Source organism: Diadema antillarum, unplaced genomic scaffold (assembly GCF_040938485.1).
Source record: "Diadema antillarum isolate AM-2024a unplaced genomic scaffold, OU_Dant_1.0 scf00000024, whole genome shotgun sequence".
Lineage (NCBI taxonomy): Eukaryota > Metazoa > Echinodermata > Echinoidea > Diadematoida > Diadematidae > Diadema > Diadema antillarum.
The window spans coordinates 209,687-234,083 of NW_027270913.1; the positions used below are offsets into that span (position 1 = coordinate 209,687).

The 24,397-nt window shown below is 37.8% G+C and overlaps 1 protein-coding gene across 1 annotated transcript in view; it reads left to right on the top strand.

Moving 5' to 3' along the window:
- The window catches only part of LOC139732802 (uncharacterized), a 61,039-nt gene that overhangs the window by 1,266 nt on the left and 35,376 nt on the right, over window positions 1-24,397 (top strand). The window lies entirely within an intron of this gene.

Consider the following 24,397-nt stretch of genomic DNA (forward strand, 5'->3'; position numbering starts at 1 on the left):
CCTGAGCTATCATGCCTAAAAAATACACAATAAGGCTTATGGTTTCAAGATCATAAATTAATATGAATACTAATAGAGCCTATTTCAAGTACACAAAAAAATAACAAATAACTTACAGCCTTTTACATACCACATACATGTATAATTACATCAAGGCTCAACACTAATTTTTTTTTTTTTTTTTTGGGGGGGGGGGGGGGGGGGGGCGGGGGCAGCAAAGAAATCTGGGGTCTTGATTGAGTCACCAAAACATCTTTTCTTAGGAAATGGCAGCCCAGCATGTATATCTCTGGTGGTCCCAGGCCACTGGGCCACTGTTAATGTCGGGTCTTGAATATTAATAAGATGGATGACACATATAAGAAAAATGATATGATTGTAAGACTAAACCTCAATACTTCGGTACCGGTATCTTCTTTAGAAAAAAAAAAAAAAAGAGCCATCCCTGACACTCGTGTTCATGCACCACACTGATAATAGCATTGCAGTATATAGCAATCAAAATTTCAATGCATAGGAGTCTACCATTGATTCTAAAGGTGCATGTAGTTTGGTGATTGCAAATTTCGTAAGCTTTCAATGTAAAGGTACCTAGGTACCCGTTAAGTTTCCATGAATGTTTCACTCTCAAGCCTACATACACTCGTCATTTCACTTCTCAGCATCCATATTTTCAGACATAGTAAGTCTTGCGCATCACAGGTGTGACAATCATGCCTCAGAGGTCTTTCTCATGCAAAACTCACAGGTCTGACAAGCTTTTACTCATGCCTCACAAAAATAAACCCCAAAACAAAAAAGAAAAATTGATTTCTAACCACAAAAAGTCACATTTTTGGACAAGTTTGAAAGAAAAGATCAGATCTTATAAGCCAAATTGTTTTATTTAGTGTGCATCATATATAAAATTACTTACTTTAAAGGGAAGATAAACCTCAAGAGCAATGTAGATTGAGTGAAAGCAGCAACATAAGTAGAACATATCAGTGAAAGTTTGAAGAAAATCGGACAATCGATGCAAAAGTTATGAATTTTTAAAGTTTTGGTGTTGGAACCTCTGGATGAGGAGACTACTAGAGGTTATGACGTATGAGTGGACAGCAATACCAAGAAAATATAAAGAAAATTCTACAAAAATCCATTTTTCGTGAAAATTACAAATTCCATCAACTTGATATTAACATACCGTAGTTAAGGGTAGCAATTATTCCCCCTGCTTTCTGAAAGCGGTTGGTCCATTGTTCTTTCATAATTCTAGAAAAGTGAATTTTTGTTGAATTTCCTTTATATGTTCTTGGTATTATTGTCCACTCATACGTCATATCCTCTAGTAGTCTCCTCATCCAGAGGTTCCAACGCCAAAACTTTAAAAATTCATAACTCTTGCATCGATTGTCCGATTTTCCTCAAACTTTCACTGATGTGTTATACTAATTTTGCTGCTTTCACTCAATCCACATTGCTCTTTGGGTTTATCTTCCCTTTAAAGAAGAAAACTGTGCATGCATACTACCCCAATACTTCGGTCCCTACACTGGTTTTAACTTCAAGATTCTTCTTCTTGTTTACTGTACATTGCGCAAATTTGCCCCTGTCTACTTTCAAAATACTCTTCATCTTCACCAACCACCATGTAATCTCCGTTCATCAAACTCGCTAGAATTGAAGGTACCTCGAATCAAGCATAATTGGGGGATCGTGCTTTTTCATAATGGGCCCAAAACTATGGAATGGCCTACCAAAATCTCTTAGAGAAGCATCTTCCAGTGATGGTTTCAAAAAGAATCTCAAGACATACATTTTCAATTTAAATTGACAATATTGTATACCTGTATGTATAGTATGTGTACGTATAGACCTACTGTTTGTTGGTTTATTGTCTTATTATTTTCTGTGATACTGTTGTAACGTGACACAATATGTACTCTGTTCTATAGCACTTTGAGTATCTTTTTTAGGTAGAAATGTGCGCTTTATAAGAGTCTCACTATTATTATTTAAAAAAAATATATATATATATATATATTTCTAAATAATATATGTTTCATATGTATCAATCGCATGATTTACATCTAAAAAAGTGGTTACCAGGGGGGGGGGGGGGAGAACACCTCCCACACACATCCCTTCCCCCCAACCCCATCCCCAGCTCAGTTGCTGCACTCCCTTTGGGTGGTGCTTGAAGGGATGGTACTACCTGTGATTTTGGTTGAGATGGGCTTCATGCATCCAATTTTTCATGAGATAATGAGGAACCATCTATGAAATATTAAAAAGCATACAATTCTAATTGGAATTCAAAGTTTCTTTGATGAAAATTGGTTTTGAGATGTTTTAGATATATATCAAAAATAAAGTCCTAGAATAAAAGGTGGGACCCATGTTTTATTAGGACCACTTTTGTTGTTTTTTTTACTTTGTCTTTGGATATCTCAGCCCTTGCTTGAATATAACTGTAGGTCAGTTCTTTTTCATCAATGGAAAACGTTTAAAAATTTTCTTTGTCCTGAGATTCATATTTAGTAATATAGAAGTGTATATATCATATTTATATAATAGTAGAAGAGATGTGGTTCCATACAGTATGTTCTTGCTTTCTGTACATTATACATACATATTGTATCTTATTCTTTTGTTCTCACATTGCAGTTGAACCATGTGATATTGAATTTGCTTGTGGATTTAAGTGTATTGTGGCATTGGGCGTATGCGAATATGTCACATGTTGCAGTGTATTTGCTCAAGCTAAATTACACTGCCTCCATCTTGTTTGCTACAGCCATGCCGAACAATGTTGTATTGGTTTTAGTGTTGAATGTAGAAACCATGCTGTTATGATCATTCCTATGATTTGATTTACTGCCCAAGGTTGTTGTTTTTTTCTTTTTCCCAATTGATGCGATTATGGGTTTGTACATATATCATCCAAGCTTAGACATTGTCTGGAATAATTTTCAGGTAAAGATACTCCCATTGTAAACAAATTAGTACTAATTGTAGTTGTCTGGGTTATGGCAGGCAACAGGTCTGTTGTTTACCTGCCCTAAAATCATCTCCACAGTGAATCACCCACTAACAGAGCTACCAAGTCTCATGCATTGTGAGTGAGACTCAAGCATTTAGGGTCTGTCTCACGATCTCACGCATAACACCTATTTTTCTCACGCATTGGGAGCATAGCTTAAAGGATTAAAGTAATAGTTGCAATTGAAGGCATATTTCCCTTTTGTCTTTCAAAATAAGTAAAAAATAGTCACTTAACCCTAACTAGGCCGGGGGGGGGGGGGGGGGGGGGGGGGGGGAACGAGCCTCCAAGGCCCCCCCCTCGACGTTTCGCGCGGTGTATCGCTATCATGAAAAGCTATCGCCGCGATGTTTCATGACTTTTTTCTCTCAAGTTGCGCATAAATATGTACGTGCATGTCAGACCAAAAATTGCTCAAAAACGTGAATTCGTGTACAATTTCAGTGCAAACTGTGTTTACAGGCAAATTTCATAAAAGCATGATTATTTGGGGGTTTTATTGATCAAGATCAATTCATAACATATATTCTTGTTCGGAACAATGTCGCGGACAAATTTCATCGAAAAAACAATGAAAAACATAAAGTCTAAAAAACAATGAAATACATAAGAAATTCAAAAAAACAATAGAATACTTAAGAATTTTTTTTTTCTGATAACACAATTTTTTTCTCTTACATTTGCTAAGGACACTAAAAAGAATATTTACGGGCAAGTCCAAGATAATGCGCGCGTTACATATGGGACATTCAGAGACTTTTATGACCTGAAAAATAGTGTTATGGCCTTTGATCATATTGAACTTTATCATAGTGATGGAGAAGTATAATCATGTAAAAAATGGAGAAAAATGACCTTCACAATTATATTCTAGAAGAGAAAATATGTGCCGTTACGTATGGGACCCGAAAAATTTTGTTTTTTTGATCATTTTTTTCAACCTCAAAACTCTCTGAAAGTATTTCATTCTACAACTTGTAACTCACTGTGATGAAAGTCACAACACTCAAGATTATCAGAGGTATTTACTGTAAGTTTCATGTCATGAAGCAAAAAGCTCTAATTACAGGTTCTGTAATTAAAGACAGACATGACGTGTTACGTATGGGACAGTTTCATACGTATGGGACACTTTGCCCCCCATTCGTTTAGTGTGAGGAGAACCATGTTTATGGGTATTTTGCATAATTATTGAAGTAAAAGCAGTTGAAACTACTCAAATACTGATCCAGATTGTCAAGGAAACAATATTCCCCAAATATTTACCATCATAATCACATTCAATCATATTTTTATATTTTTATGACCAACCTGAGTATGCATGCCCTTTGTCCCTCATTCACTTAGTGTGTGGAGAACCATGTTTATGGGTATTTTGCAAAATAATTTTGCAAAATACCTACATGTATAATCAAATTTTTGCATTTTAAGTATTGAGGTAGAATCAGTTGAAATTACTCAAATACTGATACAGATTGTCAAGGGAACAATATTCCCCAAATATTTACTATCATAATCATATTTAATCACATTCTATTGTTTTTATGACCAACCTGAGTATGTATGCCCTGTATTTTATAGTAAGGTAACGTATTTATGGTACTTCCATTGATGAAGGGCAGTTTGCCATTCAGTTTCAATAAAAAACAACTTGACACAAGAAATATTAATATGCAATACCTGCTGCGTGGAACCCCAGTAATCGAGTAGATACGTGATGTCTGTCTAGCAATCAGGTCATTGATTCGAGTCACACCTCAGTATGTACAGCTTGTATACCCATGATTTTTGTTGTGGCTACCACTGAAAACTGAATAAGGACAATTTGTTTTTTCACTTGCAATGAAAAAAGAAATGATGCAAAAACACTAATTTGAAGTAACATCTTCATTATCATCACATACATGTGTTATACAATGCAGCTACAATGTAGCTATCTAGCTCTACATTGTGTGGTGAACAGTACTCAATATACTAGAAGTTGAACTGCAATTTTTCAGTCTGCTTTATGAAGTGTATTTGGTTTCAGTACCCTTTAAATCAGACATCTCTACTTCAAGGGACTGTATATAGTTCTGGTTCAGATGGGGATTCTGATTTCAACTTTTACAAGATAATTAGCACTTCTTTTATGAAATATTTAAATATCATACAATTCGAAGAGGAATTCAAAGTTAACATGACAAAAATCCGTTTTGAATTGGCTGAGATAATAAGAAACGTCGTGTCCGAATAAAAGGCGGGTCACATTTTTAATTAGGACCACTTCATTTTACTTTGTATTTGTTTGCTTTTTGATATCTCAGCCATTTCAAATTGGATCTCCATCAAATAAACTTTGAATTCCTCTAGTCTTAGAATTGTATGCTCTTTAATAATTCATATGATTGGTTTCCAATCATCTCGTAAAATGTTGAAAACTTAATCCCCATTTCTATGAAAACTACAGTCTGTGTACCATCCTCTTTAATGCTAATTTTCATTACCGGTATGTATTTTGCCATATCCCCTCCCCCTTTCTGAAAATTGTTTAGTCAAGTACATGTATTGTTTCAAGTGTCTATAACTCAAAAGTAGCTGCAAAGTTGAGATGCTTTCTTCAGGATGATTGACCATTTGTGTACTGAGAGACCCTCCCAGCTAGCAACATGCATTCACATGCAATATGTATGAGGATCATCCGATGTCCCATACGTAACATTATTTAATTGCCTAGTAATAAAAAATATTTCTTTTACTATTTTTTCTTCCTTCTATGGTATTTAACTTCTCTAAACAATGAATTAGAACTTTCCAAACGGGCATTCAAACAACCTTTGAAATTTTAGAAAAAACCTAAAAAAATGACCTCAATTTGTTACGTATGGGACATCTCATGATAGGTCAAGAGCTAATTTGCGTAATCATTTGCATAATCCCTAAATTTTCATACCAAGATAAACTACTTGATGAACTTCTTATGTCCACATATTAATCAAATATAATTTTGCTTTCCTTTGAATAAATATGAATTTTTATGCCTCCGCCACGAAGTGGTGCCGGAGGCATTATGTTTTCGGGTTGTCCGTCCGTCCGTCCGTCCGTACGTCCGTACGCTTTCGTTTACGCGATAACTTGAGTAATATTTACTGGAATTTTACCAAACTTGGTCAAAGTATGAAGTATGATGGGGCAATTATTTAATTAGATTTTGGGTGAAATCGGCTAAAGGACAAAGGTCAAGGTCAAATCATGAAATTGTATCCGTTTACGCGATAACTCAAGTCTGGATAGAGCAAATTTCACCAAACTTTGTTGGAGGATGATGTATGATGGGACAATTACTTGATTAGTTTTTCAGTGAAATCGGACAGAGGTCAAAGGTCAAAGATCAAGGTCAAATCCTAATATTTATCTGTTTACGTGATAACTCAAAACTGGATGAAGCATCTTTCACCAAACTTGGTCCAAGGATGATGTATGATAGGACAATTAGTTGAGTAGATTTTAGTGACATTGGCAAGAGGTCAAAGGTCAAAAGGTCAAGGTCAAATGCTACAAATGCTGCAATTTCCCCCATATCTATGCAATGCCCAAAGGTATCTTCTTGAAACTTGGTGTGGACATGTACTACTGCGTAAAGATTCTCCAGAGAGTTTCATGTCATAAGGTCAAAGGTCAAAAGGTCAAAAGTTAGGTGAAAATGTCGCAATATCACTTTTCTCGCAAATGGTTCAATGTATCTTTATGGAACTTGGTACATACGCATGTACTGACTGGCAGGGATTATCTAGGGAATTTAGGGGTCATGGGTCAATAGTCAGGGGTCAAAGGTCAAGGTCATCTCCTCAAAATTTTACTATTTCCCTCATATACTAGTATATGCAATGCTTGCATTATTAGTTTCAAAACTTAATACATGCATTACCTAATGGAGATTCTCTGGGAAATTTCCAGCCAGAAGGTCAAAGGTCAATGGTTAAGGGTCAAAGGCCAGGTTTCAATGGCCCCCCTCAAAAAAAAAAAATTCATTTTGTACCGTCATTACACTCTTTCTTCATACCTTGGAAATTACTCAATGCATAAACTTATAAAAAGGTCTGTCAGAATTCAAGTAAATATTCTCAATTCCTCAAATATGTGTACCTGCACTCTTAAAAAAATTAAAGCAAACCCAGTTCAAGACATTTCTGACAAACCTGTCATTTCAATATTTTGCCAGTTATGTGAAACTGTCATGGATCATACATTGTGAAGACATTGTACTATACGCCTATTGGGAGAATCATACATTATGGCGGAGGCATCAGTCGCCATAGCGACATTTCTAGTTATGAATGTCTCATACATATGTCACATAATGCAAATGAAGCCCTTGAAATTTGTATATATTTACATACATTGTAGTATCATTTTTTCCTCCATGGAAATCAAAACTTCAACTCATAAGCTTTAGAATGATACCAAACATGTCAATATTGAGCAAAGATGAAATTTTGCCTTCTGAGGGGACCTTATCTTGGACTTGCCCTTACACACACACAAAAAAAAAATGTGCCTGTTTTGAGCTTCATTTAGTGATTTATACCAAATTGTCTGATTTCATGCATCATTATGCATAATTAGCATAATTTAGCAATAATAATAATTCAAAAAAAAATTAACTTCATTGTACTTTAGATTACATCATAGGCAATGTGTGTGCCAAATTTCGTCGCGATCGTGCGGTCGACGACCGAGATCTGGGAGGCCCCCCCCCCGGCTCTATCATCTACCTAAATAGCCCGGCCTAGTTAGGTTTAAGTATGTACCAGCTTGCACCATTAAGAGCAAAAAATTGAAAAAGTTCAACCGTGGGAGGGTGGACACCCCCCTCCCACACCCTCCCCTCGCCCCTCGCTCACGCACATGCGCGCGCGCCGAGATGCCGAGTCGTGAAAATCTCACTCATAAAAATCTTTTGAACTTGGCATCTATGCACTAACCTCTGACAGGCATGCATAAATGACAGGGTGAATTGGGAAGATTGCTTGATTTTTTCACTTAGTTCAAGTGAAAGTGTATTGCCAAAGGATGAGATGAAACATTGAGCTTTAAATAGAAAAATTGTTGCCTTCAAACAGTCTTTGTCCACGTGTACTTTGATATCAATAAACCATGATTTACATGTCATTGAGAATTTCACTCGAAGGCTTTTCTGTCTCTTTCAAAGAGCAATACATAAAATGTCTCTTCCATTGAGTTTGACTACAAAAAACATCACAACATATACACTTCATTGTGCATTTTCAGCAAATCTGCTAAAAAAAAAGAACAAAAAAACAAACAAGAAAATAGCAGGGAAAATTTGGTTTTAAATGCACTCAAAGAATAATTCAGAAAGACAACACCTTTCACACAAGGCTTTGTCAAGGTCCTGTTGACTTTTAATCTTTTACCATTTTGTAGAGTCTTAAATTGTATTTTTGTATGATACTCAACTGTCCCAGAATCATTGCTTACCAGTCATACATGTAGGTACAGTACATGTACTTCGCAGCTTAAATTTGCAGTTACTTGGTTGTTGGATAACTTGTCCTGTAATTAGTTTATGATGAGTGTATGACCATTTTATGTACATGCTAGTTGAATTTGTGTAGCATGAAATACAGTCATGAACTGAATTATAGAGCTCTGTGTGTGAAATTCCATTTAAAAACCAATGAAGGTCATCCTATAAAAATCACCCATCTTCTTAGTGGACTACTTTGGTTTTCCTTTTAAAAAGGGAATGTACAGTGCAGCTAAGTGGAATTCAAATGTCATAAAATTGTGTTGTCTGCCATAACACAATGAAGACATATCCCTGAGGCAAAGCAGTACACTATGTCCTTTTGTGGTACATTTTGCATTGACATCACATTGTACAAACATGCACCGAAAAAAAAAATAGTATAATGCTGTTGCAGAATCTTTTATTACACTGCTGTACGAGGTTTACAGTGCAAAGCCATACAATTAAAGTGTTTTGTTCTCACACTGAAAAATACAGTGTATGACAAAAGGCTAACTTTTAGCAGACATGCATTGTGCTGTTTGAATGAACATAAGAGAGGCTGGTGGGAGGGGGAAAAATGTGATTTGTTGTTCATCAAATGAGAAATGAGTTACAGAGGAGTGGAATTAGACTTTCTTGATGTCGGTGACCTGCTACATACTGCAACAGTACTCTCCAGATAATTGGGACCTGCTTCGTAGCAAACTTTTTACATGTTACCAAGTAGTTTTACTTTTAGCAATAGGAACTACCTCTGGCTCGATCAGGACACTCAATTGTATTTTGCCCGAGTTCTTCTGTTGCATCTGAAAATAACATTGAAATACTGAGAAAGAATGAAAGAAATATAATTTCCTAACCAGAACCAAGTTTTGGTTTTTTTCTAACCATTCTTGGATACTGTCATTTATGGGACCGCACAAAAAGGTGGCATTGTGCAGGTGGTTATATCGTTCAACATCAGCTTCTACTCACACTCAAACGGCATATTGAAAATACAGTATGTTCAAGTTAAAGTGCTGCCTGTATCTTGACATTGGCAGGGTCATAGCCACTGGTCACAATTTGATATGCTCAGTGCAGTCCTGATGATCTGCACAGGTCAATACCAGTCACTATTTAGGTGGGAACCCTGCTCAAAATAACTGTCACGACAAAAACTGGATTCCGCGACTCAGAGAGATATAAGCGGGGACCACTACACTAGCTGCATAGTGCAGTTCACTGAAAGGGCAGACGACATGGCTTTATCTCCAAAGTTCCTGCATAAACTTTTTTTCTTTTTCTTTTTTAAGTGGGGAGGGGGGCAAAATAGGAAACTTATCAAGTGTTTTACGAGATATCTTTATGGTCATGTGGCATAATACATTTTGTTTGTCTGTTTGTTTGTTTTTATTGTTCCATAATCCACATTTCAACAAATACATAAACCATAAACATAAGAATACAAAAGCATGTATGAATTGTCTAGTACAGCTTTTAAGACAATTTAACATGTGAAATCTGAGGAATCTACATAGAAGCATTGCTTGCAGGGTGTAGATTCCCAGATGCGGATGTGAGATTAATTCTTACTTAATATATGCAATTGAAGGAATGACAATTTGTGAATTGGGGAAATATAAACGTCGAAGAATAGAAAAGAAAAAGAAAATACAAAGAAAACAAAGTCCGCTGCACAAGACTTCTTGAGAGTTGTGTGATCACCCAAGCGCGGTACAAGTCAGATACGGTGTACAATAGCAGAAATACAAAATATGCACAAAGGAGGTTCAGGAGATAATAAGAAATCACGAGCGAGGCACATGTTACATAATCGATAATGACAGTAATACGAAGTATGAACAGAGAATGTCGAGGAGGATTGAACCTATAAGTATGAATTTAGATCTCATCATGTCCGTAAATCTCTTCATATACAAGTGTAGTTGCAAAAATGTGTTCGTATAGAGTCCGTATCTGAAATAGCAGTATAGAATTTGCAGCTTAACATTATAACAATATACAAGAGTATTACACCTGCACTATAGTTATATATGCACAGTGCAGTTTAACAAATATGATATGCCTGCAAGATAATACAAAATGTTCTCAAGAGATTTAGTAGTGTAGAATATGCAGTGGCCTCTCAAGTGATGCAAATCTCCATTGACAACTCATGTACTATAGTCACAAAAAATGTAACACCCCCCCCCCCCCCCCGAAGGAATGGAAAATGTCAGAAGTTACAACTGTACAACTGTACAACTGTACAACTGTACTGTAAATCAAACAGCCGTCCCTGAGGTACATGTACAGTACATGTAAGTATTGTGCAGTGCTCATTGAACAATCCCAACTTCTAGCCAGCTTGCATGATCAAGAGAAATTACATGTAATTCATTTTTCTGTGGACTGCTTTGAAGTATATTTCAATGACATGAATTGTACTACATGTACCAGTTTTATCCCATATTCATCACACCCTAAAATGCACTGTCCATGAGGTATAAGCTGCACATCTTGAACCTGAAACATTTCTTGTCCATAAAAAAAATGGAAATTTGAGAAATCACTGAAAATGGTTTTGGGCAAGTTGTAAAAAAAGAAAAAAATAAAGTTTTGTAATGTCCTGAAGTAAAGTCATATCATTACATTTTCCATTCACAACTCATTCTTCACTTTTCTGTCATGCTTTCACACTACAGTTTATCTCCTCTTCCTCCTCTTATACATTTTCTCCCTCCTCTCTTTCCCTATACATGTATCTCTCTCAATTATGGTCCAACCATCAGGCCGATTACTTCTCTGCTCAATGCATCCACTGTGTGTGTATGGGGGAGCGGGAGCTACAGTAGTACGTGTACCAATGTATTCCCCTCTGAAGCCTTACACTTTTATACTACCTTTTCCATTCCTCACTCTGGTCTCAAATATTTTAGGGATTTCATTGTGTGCATGCAGCACCAAGTACTCATGAATATGTATTAAATTGTGCTACATGCACAGCTCTATACAACTTTTGTACCTACACCAGCTGACATGGGTGTTTAAGAAAGCACACAATTTAGTAGGCCTACCTGAACATACAATACTGTTACAGTTCATTATTCTGAAGGTTCGTTATTCCAAAGATTCGCTATTCTGAAGGTTCGCTAATCTGAAAATGAAATGTGGCTTGTTATTCCGAAGGTTCATAACGAACCCTATTTTATTTTTGGATTAACGAACCTTCGGAATAACGAACCGTATTTCATTTTCGGATGAACAAGCCTTTGGAATAATGCCACAAATGTTCAGATTAATGAACCCTTTTTCATTTTCAGATTGAGGAACCTCTAGGTATAGAGAGTTTTTGTGTTTCAGAATAACAAACAGCACCTGAACATACAATTACACGGCTCAACATTATCAGTGGCCTGGGGCCAATAGAATTGGTGTTGGGCCAAGAGATAAATTTTGTGCCCCGTAACTAAAATTCAAAATAACAACTAGAGTGTTACTTTTGCTTTTATTTTGGACCAATAGAATTGAAGATTTAAAGATTTCAGTGGCCCAAAAGAGTGTCGAGCCCTGAATTAATTCACAGTGGCAATGTCAGGCAGTCAGAGCAGCAAAAAAGTAAAAACAAAACAAAACAAACAAACATTGCATGACCATGATGTTACATGTGCCAACATAACATGGTTTATTCACACAATTATTCAAAACTGCCTGAAGTATCAAATTATTTCATTTTGGGGAGATGGTGATAGCTCAAATGCAATAATGGTACATACATGTATGGTAGCTTTATTTTCAATGTGCAATGTAATAGAGAAGAGTTTGATTAATTACAGAATCATGCAAGGCATGGCTATTTCTATGTTTGACTTTGTCAGTCACTGTCAACTAGAGGCCTTGGTCTGCACAAGATGTATGACTGTCAGTGAAACAGAATTAAGTGTACTGATACATATGACACCTAGTGGAAATTGGCAACTGACAATAAATCCAAAACTACGTGTAGATACATTGTATACTTGGGTGACCCGCACCTCGTCATAGTTAATGTTTGCCCATAATTGAATCACATTTCGCCACTGAAATTCTTTGAAATCCAACTCACATACAGGAAAAATGCTGAAAATTCCAATGGAATCACAAGTTCACTGATCGATATTGAAAATTTGCAGCTATCGTCGTCAAAGGCGAATGATGCGAAAAAGTTGCGCGCTAAGGAAGGGGCCCGCAACTCGTCACCCTCCCCGCTCTCCCCATAGACTTAGCACGTAAAAGACGTGTGCGGGTGACCGTGATGTTCCCATAGACAAAGATGCGTGCGGGTGACATATAACACGTATTCCTATAGCCCTATTAATATTTCACATTTTTTGCGAAAAACTGTTCGGTTTTCACCACAATTTGCTTGGTTGTGGTAGCCCTGCCAAGTTTCAAGCGTACAGGACACAGTCCCGGGCATACATTTTTGTTCAGTGCGCTCAAAAACGATTTTAAGCGGGGTGACGGTATTCGGGCCCCTGACGAGGTGCGGGCACCTGGCTATACACTGTATCCGCAATTTAAACTCATAAGCATTTTCTTTGACTCCAATGTTGATTAAAAATGTTTTGTTTTAAAAGTGAGATTGCAATTGTATCATGGCTCTTTATTCACTGTTCAAAAGATGGTAAGTGTAAACTTCAAATCCTGATTATAACAAGGAAAAGTAGAAATTACGCGGTGCGTAATATATGTCCCCGCCGGAAGTAGCATTTTGTAACAAAATGTGCAATATAGGTAAAAAATCAAGGTCAAAGGTCAAAGAAGTCAAAGGTCAAAATTCTGTGTGAAGTTTTGAAGCCCTCAACTAGTGCCCTCATATAAAGCAAACGGAATCGAAATCGGGTTAGAAATGGTGAAGGAGTAGCATTTTGTAGCAAAATGTACAATATAGGTCAAAAATCAAGGTCAAAGAAGTCAAAGGTCAAAATTCTGTGTAGAAGTTTTGAAGCCCTCACCTAGTGCCATCACATAAAGCAAACGGAATCGAAATCGGGTTAGAAATGGCGAAGGAGTAGCATTTTGTAGCAAAATGTACAATATAGGTCAAAGGTCACAACTGAAATTCTGTGTAGAAGTTTTAAAGCTCCCATGTAATAATACAATACATTTATAAGGCGCTTAATACCGATGTTTCTAAGCGCACAGTTTACCGGAAAAATTAATATCTATACCAGAATAATACCAAAATACCAAAATACAAGTACAAACATACCAAAAAAAAAAAAATAGATACAGTGTATAATTACGATAAATAATGAAAATCAAAATCAGTGTGCACCTCCATTGACCGACCCACAACTGGACTATTCCAAAGAACTATCTACTAAAAAGATAAGTCTTAAGTAAAATCTTAAACTGATTAACGGAAGTGGCTTAATGTATATAGGCGGGTAGAGAATTCCAGAGAGAAGGGGCAATTGTAGAAAAAGCACGATCACCGTATTTTGTGGAAGTACGTGGTCCAGGAGTCAATTGCATTGTAGAGGATGAACGGAGGGATCTTGAGGAAGTAATGGAACGTAAAGAAACAAGGTCTGTGAGATACCTGGGGGCTATCTATCTATACCTGGGGGGGATACATGTAGTGCTATCATATAAAGCAAACAGAATCAAAATTGGCTCATAAATGACAGAGAAGTAGCAAATTGAACATTTTGATCACACACGGACGCACAGACGGACGGACGCACGGACGGACGCACGGACACACACACGTACGGAGCCTGTTTCATAGTCCCCTGCTCGAACTCGTTCGGCGGGGACAAAAACATTCTGTGGGTTACACTTAGCCAAAACATGAGATGGAATCACCATACAATACTGATTTTGCAGACCCACAATGAGATCATTGGGACCGAAAGAATTTTCCAGTTATAATGAAACCTCCTTAAAATGAACATAGTGACTCAGGGAAATAATTTCAGTATCACAGACAAAATCCTCTCATACTAAAAAAGATTGGCTTGTATACGTACATCCATATTTATTATATAATAGGATTTGTCTGTACATGTACCTGTTAATATCTCTTGGTGAAAGAGGTTTTTTTTCTTCTTCTACTGAAAATTGAAATAAACATTTATATTCCTTGGTTATACACGTACATATGCAATATATTTGTAAGTACCTTTAACAACTGCATGTCTTCAGACATTCTTGTCATTAAAATGTGGAGAAATTCAGAAGAGGATTATTTCAGAAGGATAGTTAACAAGGTTTTGTTTTACAGTTGTTCAGTATTTGTAGTGCAGTGTGATCATCATACAGATTGTGTGACAATATACAGTCTGAATAACACTGATGTAAGGAGAGAGCTGGAGATACATGTACAGGAATCCACATTGTACAGATACATTGCATCAACATACATGTATCTTTGATATTTATAAGACATACGATGCAGAATCAACCTTGGCTTACAATGTTAAGTAGACCTCGCATAAGTCGAATAATTGGCTATTAAAGTCGAGGGTGTTTTCAAGTCCTCTTATCTTCTAGTATTCTACTGATCTTTATATCCCTCATAAGTGAAACTTTCTCTAAGTCAAAGCAACATGTACAGTATTTCTTCAATCTAAAAGGATTCGACTTTAGGCAAGGTTGACTTTACATGACCAGCACACAAACACACAAATGCTAAGTTTGGATGAATATCGTGTAAGCATTAATGTACGACAGTGATTTGTTCAAGGGTCAATACACATACACCTGGACAAATAATGTATGTACAGTATCATGTCACTGCTTGTACATGTATTTACTATATCAGTTTGCATTTGCATGATAGACCAACATAATCAACAGTATCAAAGGCAAAACAAAAGTACAAAAGAAAGGCAATGGAGGCCCATCAGACTGAAGCTAACCTTAGCTTCTAAACCATGGGATGTAGAGAAAACACTACTGAACTACAAATGTATTCCCTGTGGAAGTTGCCGAGGAAGGGGAACACAAACAAGCTCCGGCTTATTCCAATTACTGTATACGCTATAATTTTCGCGTACATAAATTTTCGCGAATTGCCGCTGTCACACATTTTCGCGAGTGGTTAAATTCGCGATTGGGGGACCAGAGAAAATATGAAGTGGCAAAGAAAGTGTGAATTTTCAACTTACTAGCAAATAAGAATGATACTAGTTATACACTGCATGAAAAAACTTACCAAGCTCTGCGAACTAGTAAGTTAGAATTCAACATTTTTGAAGTGGTTAAGTCCATCGCACTAGATTTCTGACGAGTGGTCCCCTTGCGATAATGGATTGGCTCTCTACAGTATTCGTAAGTAGACGTGGACGTGCGTAAACGTAAACAAGCTGAGCCAGTATGGTCTGTTCGGTAAGCCGTGACATGGTATACTAGTACTGAAATGTTCGTATCATCAAGGCAAGGGATTCATTTTGGAAAGTAATATTTTCGCGTGTTGTTAATTTCGCGAATAGCTCCCGACTCGCGAAAATAAAACCCACGCGAAATATATAGCGTATACAGTAATAAACCAGGACAAATTGGAAGCCATCTGAGCTGAAGCAGTGGATTGTGTGTGATAGAGATATTACACGAGGCCAGATCAGGACTCAAAACCTTCACTCATGAGCACATATCCAGCGCTAAAGTGATGAAACAGATTGCGTCTTGCCCACCTTGGACTATTCAGAACATACATCTGTACACTTTTACACGAAACTGATTAATGGAATCTGTTGTGAGTCATGCTGTTGAATTGAGAAGCATTTATGGGTCCATGATAAAATTACATCCATTGCAATGAAAAATGAGGGTGGGTTTGGGGTAATTTTGGGGAACATTGTATCCAAATGTGAATGGCAGATTGAATTTGAAAGTTCAAAGTTGATATCACATGACCTTTGACAGTGTGCTCTATCAATGTAAAACTTGTACGTTCACACAAAGAACCTACACTTGTATGACTCAAGCTTGGTTGCATTTGACAATTGCATTCAAGAATTATAGACAGAATGGTTTAATGTACACTGTTGTAAGTGGATTATATCAAAGTAAATAGCAGAAGTTTGATGACCACCTAGACAGAGACACAGACACAAAAACAAAGGGAAAGCAAAACCATAAGATGTACTACATGTATGTAGATTCACACAGCGCACCTACATGTACCAATCAAGATTGGTGATACATTTGTTGCTGCTCACTAAAATGAAGACATGGACAAGGCAATACCAAGAAAGACTTAGATGATCAATTTGACCTTAATTCATCCTTGGCCATAGCATGTCATCTCGGACAGCTCCATGATAAAAAGATCCCTTATAGTATGTGCATCACATTTGGAGAAATGGCTTCAAAGTCACTAAGCTTGACGCAAGAAAGCGGTGCAGGTAAAATGCGATATTTGTGATGGATGAAAAATGACGGACAACACGCAGACGATGTGCAGAGGCCATACAGATCCCCTAGCCCACCTTCGACAGTTGGCAAGAAAAAAACACAACAAAGATGGGCTATTGGATAATATTTAAAAAAATATGCATGTATAATGGTAAAAACTGATCTTGTATTGGCTTTAACATTTTTTTTCTTTGAAATTGGAATGGAATATATGAATACAAGTGCAGTAGATGTGATGCCTTGTTTTCTCTGGTACTTACAGTAGTATGCATACATGTACAGTGCACTCCCGTTACAACGAACACGGTTATAATGAAATTTCGTTATAAAGAAGTAAATCTTCTGGTCCCAAAATTATCACCATTAAAGTCTATGGTGCAAAATTCGCTTGTAACGAACACGGTTATAACGAAGTCTTTTCCGAGTGCCAAAGACGAAGAAAAACAAAAGAAATATGCTCCGTTATAACGAAATGCAAATTGCTTTCAAAAATACGTAGCGGAACAAGCATTTTAGCGTCTCTGCATGGGTGAAAGCTTCACACCAGTGTGTGTTCGCTCCTTGTGTCATGCACAGTTTCTGAGGGGAACTTGCGTTTATTATTGTAATACAGTTATCCCATCACATTTCACATAGCTTTCCAGTGTATGATGAGTATTCAGCAAACATAATATGATATAATACATGGTTTCCTTGTTTTCATTATATATTGTATTTGTTCGGTTATAACGAAATTTCGTTATAACGCAAGAAAACTGCCGGTCCCGAGCATTTCGTTATAACGGGAGTGCACTGTCTGTCATGACAACACCAATGACTGTATCTTGAATATAATACACATTCAAGTATATTCACCCCAAAACTGCTTGCAGTCTACTTGATGAAGACAATGTTATTGGACACTCTGCTGTGCATAGCCATTATTTTATCACTAGAAAGTTCCTCTGGGCATTGTGACCACACCTGTGCAAGATGCTCCTGAAGGGATTCTTCTACAAGTTTTTGCCCTGCATCCAGTGGCAGTGTAAAATTGAGTTGAACTGTAAATATTAGAACTGCATCTTTGTAAGGGGCATATTCATTGTCACAGTAACTATGGAACAATAGAATGGAGCATGCCGGAAGTTTGTCAAAATCCTGAATAAGTGCTACTTTTTTACCCTTATCAAAGTCTGTCCTTAGTTTGGTATCCATTGCTAACTTTGCTTGGCCAGATTCTTTTGAGAAATAATCACTCCCCAAAATCTCCACAATACTTTCTTCATTAGTACTAAATACTCTAGAAAATAATGAAGCTATAGCTGATGAAACTCTGCTAAGTTTCAGCGAATTAGACTGTGCCACCAACATCAAAACCACTGGTCTAATGGGGGACTTGACTCCTCGCACATGGCTCCATGACGGACCCACAATAAGGTCCCAAAAATTACTGTCGATGTCACTGTGACTTTGCTCAAGGGATTCTAGCTCCAGTTTGAGTCTTTCCCAACGCTCTGACATTGGTACTGTGCTAATTTCTGTGCTAATGTCAGCAGTATTGGCACCAGCATCATGAAAATCATGACTGTCAAAGAAGTATACCTTTAATATTATGACAAGAACAATAAGAAGAAGAAATGTGAGTACAAAATAACCTACACAGTTCCTTTGCTTTACATGGTTTTGCTTGTTATCAGGTAAAGGTTGATGTTCATACTTCCCCTTTGACTCTTCCATTGTATCATTTCGGTTAGAACGATGCATTGCAGGAGAAGCCGACTTTTCCTCTTCACAATCATCTTTCTCTAAAGTTCTTGTGATGCCCCTTCTTCTCGATGCTTTAGGTAGACTATCACTGACAGTTTCATTTCCATCCTCGTCAGTTGCTCCACTGATGGTAGTTAGGGTGGTGTCTGCACCAGGTAATGTATCCATGCCAGATGGTGTATCTGCACCAGGAGGTGTGTGTCTTCCAGAACGTGTGTTGTCATGCTCAGATGAATCAGTCTCGGACCCAGAGTTCTTTGCATCATTCTCAGTAGCTGTAGTTTCATCATAGTTTGGTCTTGATGAACGCTTTCGTAAGTTGTAGCGTTCATGATTAAGTCTAGGTGAACTTGGCATCTGCATGTAACAGTAATAAAAAGAAAAGGAAACCAAAAAATTTTGAAGTTAGTAACCAATGTTCTATTCAATTCTACATTCTATACAACTTGTACTATGAACTGCATGCATTTGCAACAGGGAAAAAAAAAACCAGAAAAGGGCCTGTGATTATGGCGTCTTCTTCTATGGGTGCAGTTGTCAACTGATATGATGTAGATTCAAGTACTGCTACTTCATATTTTGATATGTAGGCCACTTAATTACAGAAGGATTTTTGGGTGTAGATGACAAATACATTGTACAGAGGAACCAAATGAAAATGGGATCCAGTATCCCATTTTCAACAAAACAAGATGACAGAAGGAAAGAAATTAGTTCAGCCAATTTTCACATTTTGCTCTGCTGCAATTTAACTGTGCTTGTTACAATACATAAAAGTAGGTTCATGTGTTAAAAAGTGTTTAAATCCTAATGAATGTGAAAGGCAATCTTCAAGTTAAGGCTCATTCTATTAACTAGTCAGCTACAACATATCCATACTTCCTTCTCACAACTGTGCTTCTTGCTCTTTACATACAACAGATTTTGCAGTACAGATGTCCTGTGGTGAGCACACACACATACAACTATATTGTAGCATTCAGTTGTACTGTTCACTTCAAGATGTCCACACCAATCAAACATACAAGTGTGGGGTCAATGTGCAATATTTGCAGCCCTTTATTTTCCTAATTACATGTCATTTGATACTGCCGAAGTGCTACTCTCAGTTTGCATATGAATTTCCTACTTACTTCCTGAATTAATGCCAACATGTACATACACATGTGTTCAAAGAGTGCAGATACTGTTCATAAAATGTATATTATGACTAATCAGTCATTCATCCAGGCCATGTAAGTCATTCCACACTATTTTTGCATGTTATCACCAATCAGTTCATACGTAAAGGTAAAGGCACGATTGCACGAGTAGTGAAGTTACTTACAAACACAAAGAAAGGATGGACAATACCACACTAGTCTAGATTATGGAAGGACAGACTACTCGTCACAGAGTGTGATTTGCAGTTTGACTTGATGGCATAGCAGACTCGCCAACATCAAACTCACAATTGGTACATTAAGACAAGTTCTCGGCCTGGGCTGCGCCACACAACGGCCATGGGTACTGCTGGTACTGACGATACTAAAATTACTTACGATACATGGCCCCACCCCATATACCATGGGCATGATGAGATGTGTATATGGTAACCAGTATGATACAAGTCAGTTCGGGAAACCCACTCACAAGGGGGGCCCCTCCTTATAAGTAACCCGTCCCCCTTATAAGTAACCCCGTCCCCCTTATAAGTAACCCCCGGGGCACCCCTTATAAGGAGTCTCCACGCTTTTTTGCAATGCAACGCGAAAATGAAAGGACTGCGGCAATTCGCTTGATTATGTCCATAAAGCTTCACAAGTTTCCTAGTTACTCACGAAATTTGAGCAAAATCGCATTTAAATCCATGATTTTAGATATGATGCCTCAAACCGATTTTGCTCAAATTTCGTGAGTAACTAGGAAACTTGTGAAGCTTTATGGACATAATCAAGCGAATTGCCGCAGTCCTTTCATTTTCGCGTTGCATTGCAAAAAAGCGTGGAGACTCCTTATAAGGGGTGCCCTGGGGGTTACTTATAAGGGGGACGGGGTTACTTATAAGGGGGACGGGGTTACTTATAAGGGGGACGGGTTACTTATAAGGAGGGACCCCCCTTGTGAGTGGGTTTCCCGAACTGAAGTAGAGTCGAGACTACCTACATTTGTAGACCGTGTGGGGGCTTACCATAGATCATGTAGATGGTCTACCATGTCTCAACGTCAGATAAGGAAAAAAAAAAAACGCCCACCGTGAAGAGACACTCAGACGTAGATAGTCACACTGAGACAGACACCGAGATCACCAGCACCATCGCATCACCATCACTATCATCGGTCTATTTAGATAGAGACCGCACTCGTCTAGTGAGCCTGTATTTGAACATTGTTTTTTTTTCTCAACAGAAATCCATCAAAATGATGAATTTAGACAGATAAAGCCCACGCATAACGTAGAAATGCGTGGACATGCATGATGATGGCGCACACACGGTACGGCTTTCGTTTTTCCCCCAACTGTGCTGTGATAGCAAACTGATAGTAACTGACACCTGTGCGTATAGGTGGGACTACAATCTATTAAACCATTGTCTAGGTCTAGTCGTAGAACTAAAACCACTCCGGAGATCAATTTAGCATCGTAAAGTTCATCATGTAACTCGAGAATTACTCGATACATCTGAACCAAACAGATTTAGCGCAATAGAAACATACTTTGCTGTCCTCGTCCTTCCTTTTCGAGCTTCTGTAGTGTAATTTTCATGAGCTCCACCAGTTTGTACAGCATTGAAAGTTCGCCGCGGCCGTGGATGGCGAGCATGTAAAAAGGAAGAGCGTCCAAACCTGGCGAGGGGGTACGAGGCGAGGGGCACAGAACTCTGTCTGAGTTCTATGGATCGTCATGAAGGGGACGTACGTGCAGCTAGTGGCGGTAGGTTGATGATCAGCTGCGCCGCCGCCGCCCCGTCGTCTCTCGCACGGTCGCGCGCTGTGATCCATCCGTGCACTTCTCTGCATCAGCGCTATTTGGCTGTACTACAGTCAGGGAGGTGGGAATTCCCAACTCCCTGCTATTTTGAGCAGATGCACAAACGTGTAGTGCACATGTACTACTTGCACGTTGCGAATTGTCTGGTCAAGAGTCATTGTTTGTTTGTTTGTTTGTTTTTTAATGTCTATATTAACTTTCAACATACTGTAGCATAGCCACCTGTCGGTTGGTCACTCCAACAAAAGCCATCCCACGCACGCGGTCCTTTTTTTTTCTTTTCGTATTTAAAGAGTCGCAGCGACATCCCATAGTCTTGTATATACAGTTGTATAAACAGAGAAAATGAATTGTGTGGGTTGCTTTTGTTATCAGACACGAGGCTAGTTAAAAGGTTATGGATCATAAAAGGTTAGTGGAACCTCTAACACAAACCTGCAGTCATGCAGGCTGGCCTAGCTGTTCATTTTACCACTTCCATTGCCAGATCTCATCCACATCAATAAGACATTTAGTGTTCCTTCATAATAATGCTCAAACTTGGAAAAAAACGCAACTTGTCAGTGTTTGTAAAGTGGTGCTGAGTCATGCATGACATTTAATTATCAACACAGGTACCAATGGAAAGAAGAAGAGTTTCCCTTTCCTCACAACCATCATTGCGCTCTCCATTAGTTGATAATTTTGAACCAGTATACTTAACGCTCACAAGTTGGATTACCGGGTTTTTTGTTTGTTTGTTTGTTTGTTTTTTGTTTTTTGTTTTCTTACGCACTGCGTTACATCCGTCTTAATGAGCATATCCAATATAGAGAAGGCATTAGTTCATTTTTAGTGCGTGTTATAAAGTTTTGCCAGATCGTTACAAATATTTCTTTAAAAAAAATCTAAGTGTGTGTAAACTCTTCACTTCGATTCCGAAATTCTAGGGGTTGTGGTTGTCTTCTACGTGCCAGCATTACTTTCAGGTTATTCACCCGAAACTACTTCGGTATAATGATTTAGTTTTGCTTTGTTTTTGTTTTGTCACTTAATGCTCGCAGAAGCCGTTCTGTAGTGCGAGTTCCAATTAATTTCTTCTTTTTTTTTTTCTCCTATAATGAGCGAAAACAATAGACTCACGAGAAGGTTTAAAAGACTCTGACAAAGATAAACTCGAGATGGTCATGGTGTGTAGAAAATTTCTGCAAGTCTATGCAAGGAGAATAAAGACAAAGAAGTATATACTAGTATAGAATAATGATAAAAAAACAAGGTAGAATAGGGAATGATGCACAATGATTATGTACTATGCAGGAGGGGACAATGCTAATCCAATTCACATACTGAGAATATCCAGATGCCCTGTCAGATCTACTGCAGTAGCTGGAGCATCCAATACCTCTGATTTGGAAAAGGTCGCATTCTCCGACCTTCAAGATGGACTGGAGCATTGAAAATTGTCTTGGCTCGATGACCAACATCAACCTCATCATAAATGAGCGTGGCAATATCCCGGAGACTCGTTGTTGAATCAGTACTTCTATGTATTCGTATAGTCATTTTTGTGTGAGAATGGTTATGAAGTGTTAATTATTCATTAACACTTGAAACTGATGATGATATTCAAATTTGACTAATCACCATGTATACAAGTATATACGCTATTGAAGAAGAAGAGGAAGAGGCTTATTCGTGAGTTCTTTCCACCTCTCTGGTTGAACACATCGTGTTAGCTACACGTGCAACGTGGGTCACGCAAAACCTCCGTCTCTCCACTCGGTTTTGTAATGCCCCTCTTCAGGATTTGAGTGAGTTGTGTTGATGGACGTTACTTCTTGAACTGCCAGCCAAATTGTAAAAGGTATACTGTATAGGCATACATTCAGTATAGCAGAAGTGAGAATGTTCTAATTTCTCATCGTCTATATCATGTTCCTTGTCTTATCTATAGCTCTTCAGCATCTTCTATAGGTCTGTCCCTTTCATCTCGTTTCATAAAATGACTTCTTCCTCTTCACCTAGCTCTAACCAATATTAGGTTCTGCCCTTCTGTTCCTTTGCCAATTTCTTACATAACACAGCTGATATTGATTTCCCCATGCCCTTTTGAAAGATCTTGCTACATGCTCTATAGTATATTTCTGTGTATGGAGAATAATCCCACTCCTGTATATAGATACTGAGTAGACAACTTTGGAATTCCGGTGTTCGTGAAGTTATGAACAGCCAGTGAAGGAAATTACGACATGGTGACCTAATTGTTCTGTCAGTTCAGGTCTATATACCAAGTGTATAATATGCAGTGGAGACGGTGTTTTCAAACTAGGGTTTACGCCATCTATTGGTAGAATTTTACATAACATAATCTGTAAATTGTGATTTAAGTTATGAGGAATATAATGTTCATCCTCCAAGTGAATGATTTTTTGAGAGGAATTCACGAACAGCCAATATTGTAGGGTATTTTGTACTTATTCATTTACTAGTTTTTTATCTGTCTATTTGTGTGCGTGTGTGTATGTGTGTGTGTGAATTTCTTGCGATCTATTATATAAATCATTATTCGTCAAGAATGTGGACATGAGGGGACCTGAGATGATGTAAACGTAACTGTAATAGGTTGATGCAGATTTTGCGTCCTTGTGCTTGTTTGTGTACAAGACATAGTGTGCGTGTGTGATGTTTGCCGCAATATGAGCCCAAGTCGGAGTGGAGGTTGGAAATACCGTTGGAGTGTAAAATGAGAATGAATTATGCTTTGAATGATCTT